The 18870-nt window shown below is 35.1% G+C and overlaps 1 pseudogene; it reads left to right on the forward strand.

Moving 5' to 3' along the window:
* The first annotated feature begins 5823 nt into the window (after positions 1-5823).
* Positions 5824-6452, forward strand: LOC149561248 (glycine dehydrogenase (decarboxylating), mitochondrial pseudogene; annotated as a pseudogene).
* Positions 6453-18870: the final 12418 nt, after the last annotated feature.

The raw sequence follows: 18870 nt of genomic DNA on the forward strand, positions 1-18870 counted from the left end.
ACAGCATAGTTCCTTTGTTATCTGCAATTTATACCAGGTTCTCTTTATCATTTGTTTGTGTTGGTAACTTGTGTTAGTAATGTAAACATAGATTAGTTTCTTGGGATACAGTCAGTGATTTCTCCTTCATGGTTTCGGATAGATTAAATGTTGTACGAGCTCTGCTGCAGTGGAGAATAATAAAAATTTAGAACTGTTATCTCTTGAGTTTTCAAATTGTTTGCACATTCCTTTGGTCTTGTTACTATGTTCCCATGAGTGATTTCTTATAGTAGTATCCAAGCTTAATACCTGGGTTACATGCTAACTATTTGACAAAATACTTCTAGCCCAAACTTGATCTCCTTGATCAGAGAAAGCAAGGATTATTACACTGTTCCTAATATCAATTATTCGCATTTCAATTTTATGAGTTTCATTGGTACATTCAGCATTACAAATTTGATTCTCATATTTAGAATTGGCTTAGTTTGATGAAGTTTTAGTACTGTCATTTCTTTCCAACATATTATCTAAAATTCAAACTAGAAGAATCACTTAAAAGTCCCATAAGAAACTACATAACAATGAGGGTTAGTCATTGTCAAAGTGTTTGATGAAATGTCAAACAACTGAATTGGAAAGGAAATTGGTGTTTATTGAAGCCATACCTAGTTGGGGTTATTACATACCATTGATCTTTATGCAGTTTTGACAGTTTGCTTGACCACTTAGAACATTTTCATTGATTTTTCTATATGGCTCATTTGATATTCATTGTTTCAAATCATAGAGTAAGGTAGTTCATTTTCTTGTTTGAATACTTAGAAATTATTTGATATTACCTCATTGAAAAGGCTTATTTGCCTTCCATTCTGAATGGATAGATCTGATATGTATCAGTCATTGTAAAGAAGTAAAAGTTGTGCTTTCATTTTCATAATCTAAATTGAGATAAGATTGATTTGTTCAGAAGGCTTTTGAATTTCTTGTTTAAATGTAGACCTAAGTCTTTGAGTGTATATACAAAGTCCAAGCACATGCATATGCACGTGTGTTTCCTTTTATTGGTGATAACATTTCCTTTTGCAAATTGTGTTTTGGATCAGATATAAATATCTGATCTACTTAGTTTTATCTGTGGGTTGAACTTTTACAAGATGTTGCAATTGATTGTCAATTTTCCTAAATGTCTTATATTATTGCTTTTAGTTATCAATTGACATCAATCTTCTAAAATATATCCAGGTTTCCATGTTGAAGGGAAGAGTAAATATTGCTGGTGGCACACCAAGTAGGTATTATGGTAATCATAACTCTGATGCAATTATATTGGAGTTTGGGTTATGAGCAGACTTTCTAAGTCTTGATAGTAAGATTTAGCTATGAAAAATGAGCAGGAGACAGGAAAAAAATTTAAAAACTACAGCCAAAAGGCTAAGACACTAAAAGGCACCTTTACAACTCTAATCTGCCACTTAAGGATACTTGTGCTTTTTTTTTTAATGCCATGGATTTTATAGTCCACAAGCTTTTATACCTGAACACTCGTGAGAGTATATATAGGAAAATGTTGTTTCCCGAAACTCAAATCTTCTTTGCTACTGATTCAATGTAGCTTCTATTTGATTATTTTATTATGTCTTTAAAGTTGGTTAAATGAGGGTTGCATAGTAAAAGACTCAATTTCTTATAAAATATTTGTATTTCATTGTTTTATCAATATTTTGAGTTTGAGTGCCAAGCCTGAGTCTTGTAACTAAGATTTGATGCTTTTTTTGTAGAAAAAAAGACAAGGAAAAATGGAAATACATTACTAAAAGACTAGGTTACAATATATGATGACCCACTAGGCCAATTCAACAGTTAAAAGACTAATTTGCCAAAAGTTCAATACAAAGAGAAGAGCTTATGCTAGAAAGAATCCACCACGAGAATCACCACAAAAGGCCCAGGGGATAAAGAGACAGCAAAAAAAATCTGCATCATTGACTGTCCATGTTCACAAAGTTTTAATTTAAGCTACATACAAATTAACTTCTATGTGCCTAAGCTGATATTGCTAAATGATTATAAATATTCTAGTCCACCCTGTAGTTTTGATCCATTCTGAATGTGTCCTCCAAACCTAATGCCAACCCTGGAATGGAGTGATGCCACCCTGGACGAGGTACGGCTAGCCATGGAAGCTAAGGAAAAGTCTGAAAATTTCTCCTTTGATCATTGATCTACATACTGGAGTACTCATTCTGCCTGATACAATCCAACTCAATGATTGACCCATTTGAACTTCCTATATGAGCTCATGCACTTGTGATTGTTGTCCACTATGGTCCATGCAGCCATTATCAACACATTGATTTATTTTCTATCCGGTTGGAGGCATTGTCCTAGGTTACTGTAGTGTTGTAGAGGATAAAAGTGCATACTTAGCACTTCTTTCAACTTCTCTTATACACCCTTCAGCCATTTCATTAAATGTGCCATTCTATTTGATTCAATGGATTTTAGCATTTAATTGTATTCAACCTCTTCCTAACCCTTTTATTTATTTTTCCACTATGGTCGGAAATGTGGATATGATTAATATTGTAGACACAAATTTGTGCAACTAATCCACATTCTAGTTGAACTTTGCTTGAGTTGGCTTTCCTCCAAAATTGGTTTGTTGCTTGTTTTCTTACCTGTATAATCTGAGAGGACCAATTTTTTTAATAGATCTGGTTGAAGAAAATGGGGAACATGTTAATGAGGAACAGCCTTCAATCTTTCAAGTAAATATTGATTTGGTTTCTGCAAGTGTCCATGTTTTTCTTATGTATGGAAATTGACATAGTTTATTTCTCTTTTGTTTTTAGGACGCTCTAGTTGGAGGCTCTGATTGGAGCACATCTGGTGGGAGGTGGTGTAAATGCAGCTATTGAGTTAATGCAGTGGATGAATATGGAAGTTGGCATTGAAGTCAAATCAGTAGACATTGCATCCCAACGCTCTTTCAACTATCTGAGTGTCTTGGACACAAATTTGGATGAATTGGAATCGTACCTAAATTACCACTTTGTTAATCAATGTCTTTTAGTAGAAGCACTCACACATGGTTCACTTACTGAAGCTGAGGGACCTTCCTATCAGGTACATTTTGTTTCACCTTACCTTGAACAATTCGTATATTACTTTGGTAGTAGTTAATTTAAAATCCTTTTAGTGTGCTGATTTTAAATGTGTAAATTATAATTATGAGGTTCAAATCTTGCCTACACCACCACTCACACCTTTGCAATATGAAAACATCAAACAAATGGGTACCATTTGCAATCATACATTAAATCTCTCCTTACAACAGGGTTGTCTAGATTGTTATTGAAGAGGACAATAAAAAGTTTGTGTGGTGCTCAATTTATGCTCCCATTGCACATTACGAGATAAATGAGCTATGGAAATGGATATATGGGCTTCAATACATCCCTTGGATTGTGGGAGCTGACTTTAACATGGTTGAGAGTAGGGAGGACAAATCTATAAGAAGTGAGATAAGTGCAAAGGAAATGAAAACTGTTAATAGAATAAAATGAAAATTAAGCTCAACCTGTTCGATCCTCTTGAAGGATATAGAAAAGAAAACCAAAATAATTGGTTTACTGGGTGTAATTGCCAAATGGTAAGTATAAGGATATATTGCAGATTGGATATATTTTATTGCAATAAAGATTTTTTTAGCTTTGATCAGACTGTCATGAATGTAGTGTCAAGGTTACCCCTTGTTCTTTATCTGATCATCATTATTGCTACTGTAAGATTCATATATCTAATGATCAACATTAGGACAATGAAAAGCAAGATAAATTCCTTCAAAACACCAATTTACTAAAAGACGATTGCAATTACCCAATCTTTACCACTAGGGCAATTAACAGATAGGCATTATAAGATAAAAATGCAATTAAAATATGGAATGACAACAATAAAAATTTGGCCACTATATTTCAAACTATTGAACAAAAGAACAGCCTTAGACAATAGGAAAACAAAAAATGACCTTCAGAAAGATCTGTTCAAACTAGAGAAGAAGATTCAAATGACCCCAATAACTCAAAATTGAATGAGGAGTTAATCATAGCAAAAAAATTATTGAGAAATCTACATGCTAAAAATATACAAGGATTAAGAGTAAGAGCCAAAATAAATTGACTTAACAATGGCGATAAGAGTTCAAAACTCTTCTTCAGATGTATGAAAGTTAAGAATGTACGAGAACAAGTTGACTATATATGAGCTGATAATAAATTGCTAAGTGATCTTAAAGAGATAGAGAAGAACTTTCGCTATTCTATAAGATACTTTTCTCATTTCAAGGACATAGTGCAAGACATCTAAGCAAAAATATAATTCACAGTAAGATTACAGATGATATTGCAGAAATAATTAATATTTAAACTGTATCAGAATAAGAAACAGTAAATGCAATTCAAAAGCTGAATGATGAAAAGACCCCAGCAACAGATAGTCTCCCAATTGAATTCTATAAAGAGAACTTAGATTGGTTTGGAGATGACCTGCTTCAAGTCTCTACTGAAGCCATTAGATAAAGGTCGTAATTTATTTATTTGCCTGATGTTTTCATATTTCTAATCATTTCCTTGTTTTCTTCTACAAGGTTGATGAATTATATGAATGAATGTAATCTTTTATGACTAAAGTGTGTGTGGTGTGTGTGTGGATGCAAGCCATACATCGATGATCTTGTGAACAGGAATGAGTGGAATCCAATGAGCTTCAATGAAATTGGGCATGCATGAAGAGGATGATATCAAGCACTTTTTGAACTATGAGTTGTTGTCCATATATGTAAGGTAGTAAGACATTTTTTTAATTGAGCAATGAGCTCTAGGCATTGTGCCTAAATGCAAGTGCATCCCTATTTTGTAATAAGTTAATACTTTTAATAGAGTATAATTTATCGTAGGTTTCAGCCCCATCATCATCCCTTGTCCCCTCCTAACATGGTTTCCATGATATACTAGAATCTTTTTTTAATCACTAGAACATGATATTAGATCTTACTGGGCTCACATGTCAAATGATTTTCTTTTGGATGAGGCCACTACTAGTTTTGAGGCTATTGTGATATGTAATGATATAACCAAAGATAATAAGAAGACTTCTATCATTTTTAGTAACTCTCATCCTTAGACATTTGATGTGTGCCATATAAGGGTAGGTTGGTTGGGGTTGAATGTCATGAAATCTGATCTAAAGTACTTTGATTATAGTTCCAAGGATGTTTGTGGGGTGCTTGTTCAGCACCCTAGGATAGAGAGGGAAGTTATTGATTACTCTTATTTTGTTAAGAATGTTCATGCTAATGGTGTGAAGGTTGTCATGGCCTTTGATTTTTCTACACTAACAATACTGAAGCCTCCTAAGGAATTTGGGGTGGATATCATCTTTGGGTCTTCTCAAAGATTTGGTGTCCCCCTGGACTATGGGGGCCCCTCATTTATATTGCTTAGTTACATCTTAAGAGTAAAAATGAATGATGCCTGGGATTATTGGAGTTAATGTGGATTCCCATAGGAATCCTATGCTAAGGATGGAAATGTAGACAAGGGAGCAACACATCAGGCAAGATAATGCCACTAGAAATATCTACATGATACAGGCATTAATTACAATATATCTTCTATGTATGCAATCTATCATGGTCTGGCAGGATTGAAAAAAATGTAGAATGTGTACATGGTTTGGTGGGAGCATTTATTAGTGGATTAAAGAAATTAGGCATTGTTAATGTTGAGGATGCTCCATTCCTTGATATTGTAAAGGTTATATGCTTATCGTTAAGCAAGGGGAGATGGGCATCAAAACTTCTATCATTACTGTCTCAACTCATGGAATGAATCCTGCAAGTGCTACAATGTGTGGAATGAAAATTGTTGTTGTTTGAACTGTTGCTAAAGAAAATGAAGGATGTAGAGTAAAATAAGGAAACCTTGTGGCACTTATGATTACCTATCCTTCATTGCATGGTGTGTATGAGGAGGGTATTAAATAAGATATGTTAAATCATTCATGACAATGATAGTCAAGTGTACATGGATGGTGCAAACATGAATGTGCAGGTTGGAGTTACTAGCTTGAGTTGAATTGGAGTGGATGTATGCCATCTCAATCTTTACAAGACATTCTACATTCTACATTCTGGTATGGGGCCTATAGGAGTAAAGAAGCATTTGGCACCATTTTTACCATCACAACCTCTGGTACCAATAAATGGAATTACTACTCCTGAAGGGGATCCACAACCACTTGATATGATATCAACAGCACCATGGGGCTCAACCATGATTCTACCAATATCAATAAAAAGGGAGATTACAAAAATTGAGAATGAGAAAATGGACATTAAACATACTAATTTGATGGCAGATAATGTGTATACAAAAAAAATTATAAATCCTTATGTTTTGGAATGACAAGCAGGGTAGATAGAGTTGAATGAAGGCTCTGACAGGAATAAAAAGAAACACAAGGCAATCAATAGTCGTAGATAGTTCAAGAATTGACTTATTCCTAATATAGAAAATAGTGGAAAACTTAAAGAGATATTAACATTTATCAAGTGGATTTGATCATCTCAGGGTCAGATAAACTTCTATTAGTTAGGAATAAAATAGAAGATACAACTCCATTGTAAAATAAACAATTTGTAAGACAATATTATCATACCCCAATTCTTAAGTAAATTAGGAACCAAATGCTGACAAAATATCCTCACAACCCTATTCAAGAGAAAATTTTGACTACCAACCATTGATATGATCCCACAACTTAATTTTGGAGTTACCTATAGATATTTCAAATGCACTATCAGGGGAGCTTCCACAAATTAGAGTGGACAGTCCATGTCAAATCTCTTTAGTCTATAACTTGTTGTGCATAGTTGCCAAGTTTTCTTATTGTATCAGGCATATTAATGAACAAGAATATTAGTTACTGTAGGTGTTTATGACAGTTTGATTAGTTGTTGTCGATATTTTTTAGGTATTCTATAAAATAGTTCACATGCCTTGCGTATGATATGACATTTTGCATGCATCCTGCACTCTCTCATTTAGCTAATGATGGATTATGGAGAGTGATCTGAAACGATGATGCTAAAAAACACACAATCAAATCCAAAATGAACTTGCATTAGAAATGGATTGGGGAAATCTGATATTGTTGATTTTGTATGCATGTCTACCAGAACAATCACAACTTAAACATATATGCATGTTTAAGTAATCAACAATATCATATTTCCACAATCCATTTGTAATGCAAGTTTATTTTGGATTTGATTGTGTTTTTTAGCGTCATCATTTCAGATCACTCTCCCTAATCCATCATCAGTCGGATGAGAGTGTATGATGCATGCAAAATGTCATATCATATGCAAGGCATGTGAACTATTTTATAGAATGCCTAAAAAAAAAATTTACCCAGGCGTTGGTAGAAATTTCTACCTTCAATGGTCAAACTTTTTGACCTTCATTGGTAGAAATTTCTACCCTCATTGCTCAAAACTTTCGACCTTCATTGGTCAAAATTTCCAGTTTCAATGGACAAAATTTTTGACCTTTATTGGTCGAATTTTCTACCTTTCTTGGTTAACATTTTCCACCTTTCTTGACAACATTTTCTACCTTCAATGGTCAAAATTTCTACCTTTCTTGCCAACATTTTCCACCTTCAATGGTCAAAATTTCTACCTTTCTTGGTCAACATTTTCTACGTTCAATGGTCAAAATTTCTACCTTTCTTGTCAACATTTTCCACCTTCAATGGTCAAAATTTCAACCAATTCTAGACAGAGTTTGCACCATGGTTATGAAATTTTTTCGACCAATACTTTGGTCAAAATTTCAACCAACCGTTAGTTGGTCAAAATTTTAACCAAAAAATTTTTGACCAATGAGTTGGTCAACATTGGTCGAAGTGTGGTCAAAAAATCAGTCAAAATTTTGACCTTCAATGGTCGAAAAATGGTCTCAGATGTAGTAGTGTTTATTACCACTGTGGACACTGACAATAAATATGTGCCCCTTGTACACAAAAGAAAGGGACCACTAGAAAGTGTTTTTTAAAATAAGAGTAGAGAATTTTCTAACATTAAGGTGGGAAGATGCTTGTATGCAAATGGATTGTTCTTTAATGTTGTTCACTCTCCATTTTGGAAGGACATGTTGAGGGGTGCCAATGAAGCTCCAAGAGGGTATTGTGACCCCAAGTATGAGAAAGTGCACACCACCTTGTTGGATCAAGAGGTCCAATAGATTGAAGATCAATTTGAAACCCATAAGGGATTTGTGGGTTGAGACAAGGGTGACAATGGTTTCAGATGGGTGAAATGATTCCATGAAGTGTCCCTTGATCAATGTCCTTGCAGTGTCCCTTGAATAGAAAATACTTCTAAAAGAAGTGGATTGTGAGGGCCAAGTAAAAGATGGGCCATTTATTGCCAATATCCTAAGCAAGAAGTGTTATCCAAGTCATAATTTATAATGTAAAGAGTTTTGGATTAGATGGTTTTTTGGTCGAAGCGTGATATTAGCATATCTTTTGGACACCTTGTGCGATCTATTCACTCAATCTTATGCTATAGAAGATTGGGAACCAAATTGAGTGGATCAAAAAAGTGTATGAAGAGGTTAAAGACATTCAAATGTTTTTCAAAAACCACTACATGACTCCATCTCTTTTCAAAAACCCCTCAAAATTGGAGCTACTAAAGATAAATGAACTAAATTCAAGTTAGTAATTTAATTTTTAATGTTTGAGAATTTCTAAATTTTCATATTTTTCTTGTGCAATGTATTTGTTTTCCTAAAATATGTATCTAATAGTTGTTTTTTTCTCTACTTCATGTCACAGATTGTTGAGACCCATTTTGCATCACATATAATTGACTTGAGACAAATTGTGCAAGTGAAAGATGCACTTCAAGGTATGATAATCATCAATGATTGGGGTGTATGGAAGCAAAAGAACACTAATAGCCCCAAACAAAATAAAAGATAAGGTATTGGTTGACTCATGGTGGAATGTGTGGAATATTTCCTTAAGATCACCGAGTCCATTATTAGCATGCTTATGTACACTGACATGGATAGATCTTGCCTTGGAGAGATCTCTGATGGCATAGACTCATTGCTTGAGAAGATCAAGCAAATTACAAATGAGAAGGAGCAAGATCCATAAGAGACCTTTTTCAAATAAGTGAAAGAAATTATTTTTGAAGGATGGAAAAAAATGACCACTCTGTGCTACATTTGCTTTCCTATGCCTTGACACCCAAATACTATAGATCTCAATATTGCATTCAACCAGGAAGGTTGCCACCATATGGAGATATGTAAGTGTTTGATGGTTACTAGGCAACATTTAAAAGACTATTTCATGATGATGATATGAGAGATGTAATCATGGATAATTTCATAGAGTTTGTGAATGCTAGAGGTCTACATAACAATGTTCTTCATCATTGGTTCAAGAAGTATGTTCACAATTGGTGGTACCTCCATGGCCAAAGATTCCAAACATTACAACCCATTGCAATCAAAATCATGGCATAGTTTTATCATTTATTTTTAAGGAATTAGATCCCTTTATCTTCAAAAGAATCATGACTAGAAAGTGATTTTAAATTTTTTATAAGATTGAATTAAATTTTTTTTAAATTCGTACCATGTGTTGTCTTTATAGGTTGCTATATTCTTTTGCATCAGAAAGAAATTGGAGCACCTATTCTTTCATCCACTCAGTGAAGCACAATAGGTTGAAATCAAAAAAAGAAAAGAATCTAGTATTTTTGCATAACAACTTGTGCCTTATTTTGCACAAGAGTAAAGAATACAAAGAAGTGGGACATAGGTGTGGACTTGAATGCTTCCAGTGCTTGGCTTACAATGGATGAATTTGATGACTTTGATGTCAATACCATTGTTGCTTCCACTGCTAATCCCATTGGCCTTAGCTCAAGTTACACCAAAGAAGAAGAAGAAGAAGATGATGATGATGATGATGATGATGAAGATTGAAGAACTTTGAATATTAATAGTTTTTCTAATTTTCATTCCATTAGTTGAACAATAAACATGAAACAATGATACTTGAACTTGATATTTATAATGTTTTGAATATTTGATGTTGAAGTTGATTGAACTATATGATGGTATGATCACTATGATTACAAGTTCAACTATTTATGGAATTTTTCTTTTTTAAATGTGCTTATGCTAGTATGCTACATTATAATTTTAACTCATACTTCATATAGATAGATAGATAGATAGATAGTTTTTTTTTTTACTAATGAACCCAAATGAACCCAAACCCCTTTCCAAAAATTTGATGAACTTGTGAACTAGTTCTTCAACTTCAAACTTGAACTAGAAACTTAGGTTATAAGTTACTAGATCATGTCTACTTAACCTTCCAATGATTGTGGCCTAGGGCTATTTTTGACATTAAGGTCAATTTGTCTATTAGCAACTAAAACACTTGGTAAACACTACTAAATGAATGATAAGCTAGGTAGCAATTGTAGAGTTTGGTAGCAATGTAACCAACTAACTAAGTGTTAAGTCACTAATAGACAAATTGACCTTAATGTCAATAATCTCCCCCTTTGGTGTTAGTCACAAAAACACTTATCATACAAAAAATCTGAATTCTCAAAATTACAAGCCAAAACCTTCCATTTTCAACATTATGTGTCTTTAGATTGGAAAGATCCCAATCTAGTATTACAATATCTTCCTCTAGATCAATCTCATATTTAGAGGTTTCAAACTCTTCACCCTTATCCTTAAGATTAATAGATGAAACAATTTATTTTCCCTTATTCAAAACTTCGATGCTCAATTGAGACTGGGTATCAACTCTTATTGCACTAGCCATGGTAAAAACAATAGTTGAAAAAGTGGGAACAACTACAAATTTACTAATAGTAGAAATAATATTAACAATAGCAATACCTTGTTGTTTCTTGATCAAGATTGATACTAGAGAGACTTATTGCTAGGCAGATGAAGTGTTAGACATTTCAGTCATTAAAACACTCATTAGAGTAATTCCAAAGATTGGTTGGGTGCTAGGTGATTCAGTTGTAACCACAACCAACTTGGTAGAAACCTTCTTTGAGCCTAATTTTATTAAGGCTTTTCTCAGAGAATGAGGAAAGGAAGTCATAACTTCTGCTTCAATCTTTTATGCATTAGATTCCTCAATACTTTGAATTTATGGAAGACTTACTCCAGTTTCTTCTTGTTCTTCTTCCTCATCAGCATCATCAAGATCTACATTGTCTATTTCATCATCTCTAATCTCTACTTCCTCTTCCACATCATCTTCTTCAACATCTTTGTCATCTACTTGCACAACATAGTTACTAGGCTTGTGCAGCCCATAGATATGTTTCCATGTGGTAGTATTGGATTTCACCACAGATTTAATGTCCTTTAGCAATATTTGACATGTATTGAATTTAGGTGGATGCTTCTACTCATTCTTTTTTAATGATTCCTTCACCTCTTTATCATTGAGAGTCAGCATAAGATGTCTTAGGGTTTGTTCACTGATGTCTTTAGTAATGGTCAATGCATTATCCCATTAAGGTTTGATTGCTTTCAGAATTACATTAGGAACTTGTTGTGTTAATTCATTAGGTGAGTTGTTCCAATTACCTAATTTTGTCACAAGGGCATCCTCAATTTTCTTTTTCTCCTCTTGGCTCCTAGTCTCATAGTTAAGAGATTTAAAACATGTCATACCTATTCCCTATTCCAATCTTTTCAATTTTTCTTGAAGGATAGGAAGCCCTCTGAAATATAATATTTTTATCTTTATCCTCTTCACCCAACTTTAGCTTCATCTTGGATTTGGTGGATCTTCTTGTGAACACAATAGGGGAAGACATTGTAGGCTCGGTTATTGTAACCTTCCCTTTCTTCTTGGGAGGTTCCTCTTCCTTAAGTTCTACTTCTTCTATATTCTCCTCTTCATCAACTAAGTCATCTCCCTTACCTTCAGTAAGCATGAGAGGAGAGCTTGATTGCTTAGTGTTCTTCATTATTTTCTCTATCCTTTTTCTTTCTTTGTTCACTACTTGGGGTAACTTAATCTCAAGCTCATTCCTAGCCTTAGCTTCTTCATATGTTCCAAAATATGTTGCCTTAGGATCCACAAGCTCATTCAGTAGAGCCTCAATGATATCCTTGGTGTCATCTATGTTAACCTCATATTCTAGAGGTTTAACCCATGCCACTCTAGGCTTGACTACTTGAATGGAAACCTTCTCACAGTCAATCAAAAAACATAATCTTTTCCATAATCTTCTACTAGTTTCCTTAGTATCTATATATGCTTTTCATTTTCTCCTTGAATGTCTCAAAATAATTATCAATAATACTGTCAAAATTTTCTACCATCTCTACTATAAATTCATTGATTTGATACAATATTGGAGTATCTTTTTTCCATAGTATAGCTCTTATTGAAGGAAAAAACTTTTGAACATAGAAGAATAAGCATGTCAAGAGAGAACCAAACTTACACAGATTGTTCTTCAAGACTTGAATTTTGTCCATGTTCTTGCTCAATTGATTTAGCAGCAACTTAGCAAGGTTGAAGGATAATTATTCTTTTCCACCTTGTATGCTTGGTTAGCTGCTTCACATTATACATTGTTCAATTGACTTGAGATGTAGATTTTGTGTGCTATTGCATGGATGCCAAACTTTAATTCTATGTTAGTTACTCCACTTAGTTTCATTCCTCTTCCATCTCATTCAACAAGGGTCCTTTTTTCCAATTCAACCCAACCTAGGACTTTTGCGGTCTTTTCTTTGTTCAACATGGGCAATCTAGCAATCATGTGTATCATCTTCTTGGTTATCAAAATAGGGTGATCCAACCATAAATACATGTTATGAACATAGCTCAAGATGAATCTAATCCACTTCACTTGGAAGTCCCTCGGCACATTTAAAATATGTGTTAAACCCTTTGTCTCCAAATGTTTGCACTTAGGTTTCAAAACTCCATCCACACATAGTTTTTTGTATGCCTCGTTCATCTCTAGGGTTCCCAACTCTTGAATAGAACAGTGATAAAATGATCGAATATCATGAACAAGGAGTACCTTAGGTGGAATCTGGGATTGTACTCCAGCAAGTTCAAGTTCCTTTGCAACTATTGGACTCAATTTGAATGCAGAAGCCTTGCAATCAACTCCACAAACCAAAATCTCATAACCTTTCTCAATCTTTCTACTATAAAATTTCATCGCTCAATAGGGTTTTGAATAGGAGAGAAATCTTCAACAGCTGCTTAAATTGCTCAGTGGCTCTAAATTCACTCGTTGCTCTATGCTCTGAAGATTCATAGTGACACAATACATCTAATTTCCTTATTTTAATGAATTTTATTCTTTATAATTACCATTAATGATTCATACACATATTCACTAGTAGTGACAAGTTGTCCTCCACTTGGTTTGGTCTTTAATGCTCAGAAGACACCTTCAACTCAGTAAGGTCTCCTAACTCAATAGGAACTACCAACATAAAGAGAACTTCAAATTAGGTAAGATTACCACCACTTGGTCTAAACTTGGTACTCGATAGAGTCATCAACTCAGCATCTACATCCATAAAAAGATATGCAACCCTACTTGGTAAGGTGTTGAACTTCCATCATCACTCATTGATCCTTGTGAATCTTAAATTTTTATATGGATCTTTTTGCTTGATGGCTAGCACTGATGTTAGATGACTTCTTTTGAATCACAATTTTAGTGATCTCCATAGGGAACTAAGTTGAAATGGTTGAGTCACCCAACTCATTGACTTGGGTTTCAACAAATTCATGACTTTGATTTGCATTCTCTAGATATTTCTACACCCATTGCTACCTCTCTTTTTTTTTTGATATTTTTAGCTTTGGCTTTCTTTTCATCTTCAAATCTTCCTTTATTCATATATTTCTTTGCAAGATGTCAAAGTTTTGTACAAAAAAATTCTCTTTGTAGTGTCTCTCTTCCTAATGTGATGTTTTACACAATTTTCTCCAATGTGCCCAAACTCACCACATTAGTGACATCTACACCATGTGTTGTAATCCTAACCAAATATTGCTTTCACAATTTTCTCTACTGGGTTTCCCTTCTTGGTTTTGCACTTTGAATATTTGTGTCCTTGTTTGTTCTAATTGTGACACTTTCCTTCAAACTTAGGTTTCTCTATGCATTCACTTGCTCGATGACCATGCTTATCAGAATCGTAACATTTTGCATTGAATTTTTCTTTACCATTGCTCCAACACTTATTTGCTAAATGACCTATCTTACCATAGTGATTGCAAGTAGGTCTTTTTGTTCTTTTGAGATCCTTGCTAATATGATTCACCTTCTTTTGTATATCCTAATCCAGCTTTGCCTTTGTTTCTATATTGATTTTTCTCATTCAACTAATTCATGCTTTCTTTAGATTTCATCATTCTCTCATTGGTTTTCTTTTCCATTTTGAGATCATCTTGTAGTCTTTCATTCTCTATCCTTAGATTGATAAGCTCTTAATTTGCATCATTGAGTTGATCAATAGATTTTTTTAGCTGAAGGGATAGTTGTTGAATTTCATTATCCTTTTATCTCTTCTTTGGTTTTGTCCTTTTGTTCCATGACTTCACATAATCCAACTAATTGGATTTCTTGCTCTCTTTTTAGCTTTTTGACTTGTTCTTAAAGAATGAGACTCTTCTCAAGTAGGTCTTTGATTATTGCATTAGCTTCATCTAAATTTCTTTCTAGTCATAATTCTTCAATTCTTTCTTCAATGTAGATATTTTCATCAATTTGTGTTGCAAGATCTTTCCTTCTTTGCAATGATTGAGAGAGTTTCTCCTTTTCTTTCTTGAGTTGTCTAATGGCCAATTCTAGATCCAAATTTTCATTCTCAATAGCCTTTTCTAGTCTATATACCTACATTGTCTCTAATCTTAAATAGCCATATTATAGTTCATGTCAAGCTTCACAGTGTCTACCGAGCACCTAAGACAATTTATAGTATCACCCAAGCATAGCAGAGTCTATCGAGCTATCTAGTAGAAGTGATGAAGATCTTAGTGTTAACAGAGCTCTATGGTGTTAACCAAGTATATCAATGTCTACCGAGCTCATAGTGTTAACAAAGAGAATTAAGTGTTGACCGATTCATATAGTGTCAACTGAGTGGTTTAGCATCTAATGATTTCCTTAGTGTTCATCAAGTCATATAGTGTTGACCAAGATTCTATTACTCAAAGTGATCAATATGGACTAAGATTCAATGTCAACTAAGTGCCAGAGTTTGTCAAGTGTTGACAGTGTTTGTCAAGTGTCACAACATCACTGAGTTTGCCTTCAAAACTTGAGTTACAAAAATGGGCTAACTTTGTAAACTATGATGAATTAGGTATTGTAGTCAACTCTAGTAAGTAATTAATTGGATTGGCATATTTGTGTGTGTAATGTATTTTATCATATCTAATTTAGAAAGCAATAAAGTATGAGTATGTGAAGAAGTAAAAGTAGATGAGTGCAAATTGAACAAGGCTACAAGTAGTATATGGTATAGCAGAGACTTATCTATCATAGTAAGGTGATCATTGCAATTCAAGGAATCTCATTCAGAAAACCAAAGTTGTAGATTCAAGATCAACCATTGATTCATCCTAGTAGGTGCATCAGTCAAATCCTTTAACAAGGTAGACTTAACAATCTTTTTCTAAATGTCCTAACAGAGTGCATACTTCACTATATGTTTGTAAATCCTTTAACAAGGTGGACCTAATAGTCTTTATTGCTCCTAATAGGGCAAATCACTAGAAGTGGTCAATTGTAAGCCTTAATAGGCTAACTTTATACTGTAGTACTAAAGCTTGTGGGTATCATCCCCACCCCAATTTTACTTTCTATTTTGAAGGTTTCTGGGTCACCATATCTTGTGTCAAAGTGTTATGAATGTTTTATTTCTTTCATTCTTTCATGAAGGCAATTAGATCAAAATAATATATGAAGAATTAATTGGTGAAGTGATTTAAGATTTTATTGGTTCTTGATTTACCCCTCCCCTCTTAGTAACCTAGCCTACCTTATATTTCCAACAACTATACCATGCCATTACCATGAATAAATTCATCTAAATAATTATTTAACCATATAATGAGGATGTATTCCATGTGAACCTTAATAAGTGATTCTTATGAAGAGGTATGAGTGTCTTGGCCTATTTGAAGGATCTTTCCCTCATGTTTTCTTCCTAACAATGAAGACTCTATAGTATTCTATGTTCATTTTTGGAGTATAGTGTTATCAGTATTGGTAGGAGTTCAAGAGGCTTCAAAATATCTAGTGCATCACCTTAGTTTTTTTTTACTTCTCATTCCCCCTCCCAAAACCATTAAGAAAATAGTAATCTTCTATAAAACCCTGGAGCTTTCTTTTCAAGACACATTGCTGTCCCACCCATGCAGAGCTTCCAAACTGCCCTCATCTAGGGGTAAGTGCACCAAGTTGTGGTGCCAAAAGGTGGGTATAAGTGGACACCTTTTTTCTAAAATCAGCAATTTCTAAACTTCAACAAGAATTTGAAGATAGTTATGCTCAAAATTTTAAGATATGAAAAAAAAAAAAAGTAGTAGTAGTCCTTTGAATCAATTTCTAAACTACTAATTTTTTTTCAAAATGGTTTAGTTTTAGGTCCTCAAAAAAGGGGGCCACAGAAAGTTGTATTGTTTATTCCAAAAAAACATAACACAATACAAAGTGTGGCCCCCCTAAAATTTTAACTTTTTTTTTTTAATTCTTTAATCGCTCTGGTCAAAAGTTACTTAACACTATGTAGTTTATCCCAGATTTTTTGGGTAATTTTATAATGTGTATTTTTTTTTATGAATTTTTTAACTAGACACATCCCAAAAATGTGAAACATCTATGTGCTCCCCCTATAAATGATTGAAAAATATTCTAAAATCAAAACTTCTTTTTTCAAAGTATGTAGAATGGAGTCTAGTTTCTAAAAAATTAAGTTGTTGCAAAATTCGATGAATGAGCTAAAATCTATAACCCAATTAGTACATGTTGGTTTTTGACAAAAAATAGACATACATTCAAAAGAAATTATAGATGAAAGGCTTGAAATAGTTCAAATGAAAAATAAATTATATGGTTATATAGCTAACATGGAGACCTATAATTTCATGTAACCTAATCTTATTGATGTTCAACCATGAGGAATCTTGAAGGAGAGCACACAAGAAAAATCAATCATTTTTTGTATGTTTGTAGCAAAACACGTCTCAAACTAGTTTATAGATTCCAAACCTTTGGGTTGGATCCCCAAGTCAAAACCAAGCATTAGGCTTGGTAGAATGCAAAGGTTTGAATAGTATGTATGCCCTATAGTGTGTGTGTGTGTGTGCGCGCTATAGCGCACGTGTGCTATTTAAAGCTTTTTAAATTTGGGTCTCAATATAGAGAGGGAAGAAGAGATTCAAAGCAAGAGCAAGAGAGAGAGAGAGAGGGGGGATGGGTGTTTGTGTGTGTGTGTGTGTGAGAGAGAGAGAGAGAGAGAGAGTAGGGGATGGGAGAGAGAGGAAGTGAGAGAGAGTAGGGGTGATAGAGAGAGTACAAGATGGGAGAGAGAGGAAGTGTGAGAGAGTGAGAAAGGGTGGTAGAGAGAGTAAAAGATGGGAGAGAGAGAGATTGAGAGTAGGGGATGGTAGAGAGAGAATAGGCAATGGGAGAGGGAGCGAGAGAGGGAGAGAGAGAGGAGGAGGATGGGAGTGTGTGATATAGAGAGTAGGGCATGGAAGAGAGTGTGAGAGTGTGAGAGAGAGTAGGGGTGGTAGAGAGAGAAAGTAGGGGATGGGAGAGGGGAGAGAGAGAGTAGGGGATGGGGAAGAGAGAGTAAAGAGGGAGAGAGAGAGAGACAGCCAGTAGGCAATGGGAGATGAGGTGGGAGAGGGAGAGACGGGGGGATGGGAGTGTGTGTGAGAAATCTAGAGAGTAGGGGATGGGAGAGGGGGATGGGAGTGTGTAGGTGTGTGAAAGAGAGAGAGAGTAGGGGATGGGAGAGGGGAGAGAGTAGGGGATGGGAGAGAGAGAGAGAGTAGGTGGTGGGAGAGGGAGTGGGAGAGGGAGAGAGAGAGGGGAATGGAAATGTGTGTAAGAGAGAGAGAGAGAGAGTAGGGGATGGGAGAGAGAGATTAAGAGCAAGGGATGGGGGAGAGATAGAGTAAGCGGTGGGAGACATAGTGGAAGAGAGAGAGCGAGAGAGAGGAGGATGGGAGTGCATGTATGTGAAAGAGAGAGAGTAGGGAATGGGAGAGGGGGGGAGAGAGAGTATCTCAAGAGAGAGTAGGGGATGGGAGAGAGAGAGTAGGTGGTGGGAGAGGGAGTGGGAGAGGGAGAGAGAGGGGAGATGGAAATGTGTGTAAGAGAGAGAGAGTACGGGGTGGCAGAGAGAGTAGAGAGAGAGAGAGAGAGAGAGAGTAAAAGTGAGAGTGAGAGAGAGTGAGAGAGTAGGTGGTAGGAGAGGGAGTGGGAGAGGGAGAGCAAGTGAGAGATAGAGTAGGGGATGGGAAAGGAGAGAGAGAGGTGGGATAGGTGTGTGTGTGTGAAAGAGAGAAAGTAGGGGATGGGAGAGGGGAGAGAGATAGAGAGAGTAGGGGATGGGAGAGAGAGAGAGAGAGATTAAGTGATGGGAGAGGGGGAGAGAGGGGGGGATGGGAGTGTGTGTAAAAGAGAAAGGGATGGGAGAGAGTGTGAGAGAGAGTAGGGATGAAAGAGAGAGTAGGGGGTGGGAGAGAGAG

The sequence above is a fragment of the Cupressus sempervirens genome, chromosome 4 (genome assembly GCF_028749045.1).
Source record: "Cupressus sempervirens isolate cs-2001-9-10 chromosome 4, ASM2874904v1, whole genome shotgun sequence".
In the NCBI taxonomy this organism is placed as follows: Eukaryota; Viridiplantae; Streptophyta; class Pinopsida; order Cupressales; family Cupressaceae; genus Cupressus; species Cupressus sempervirens.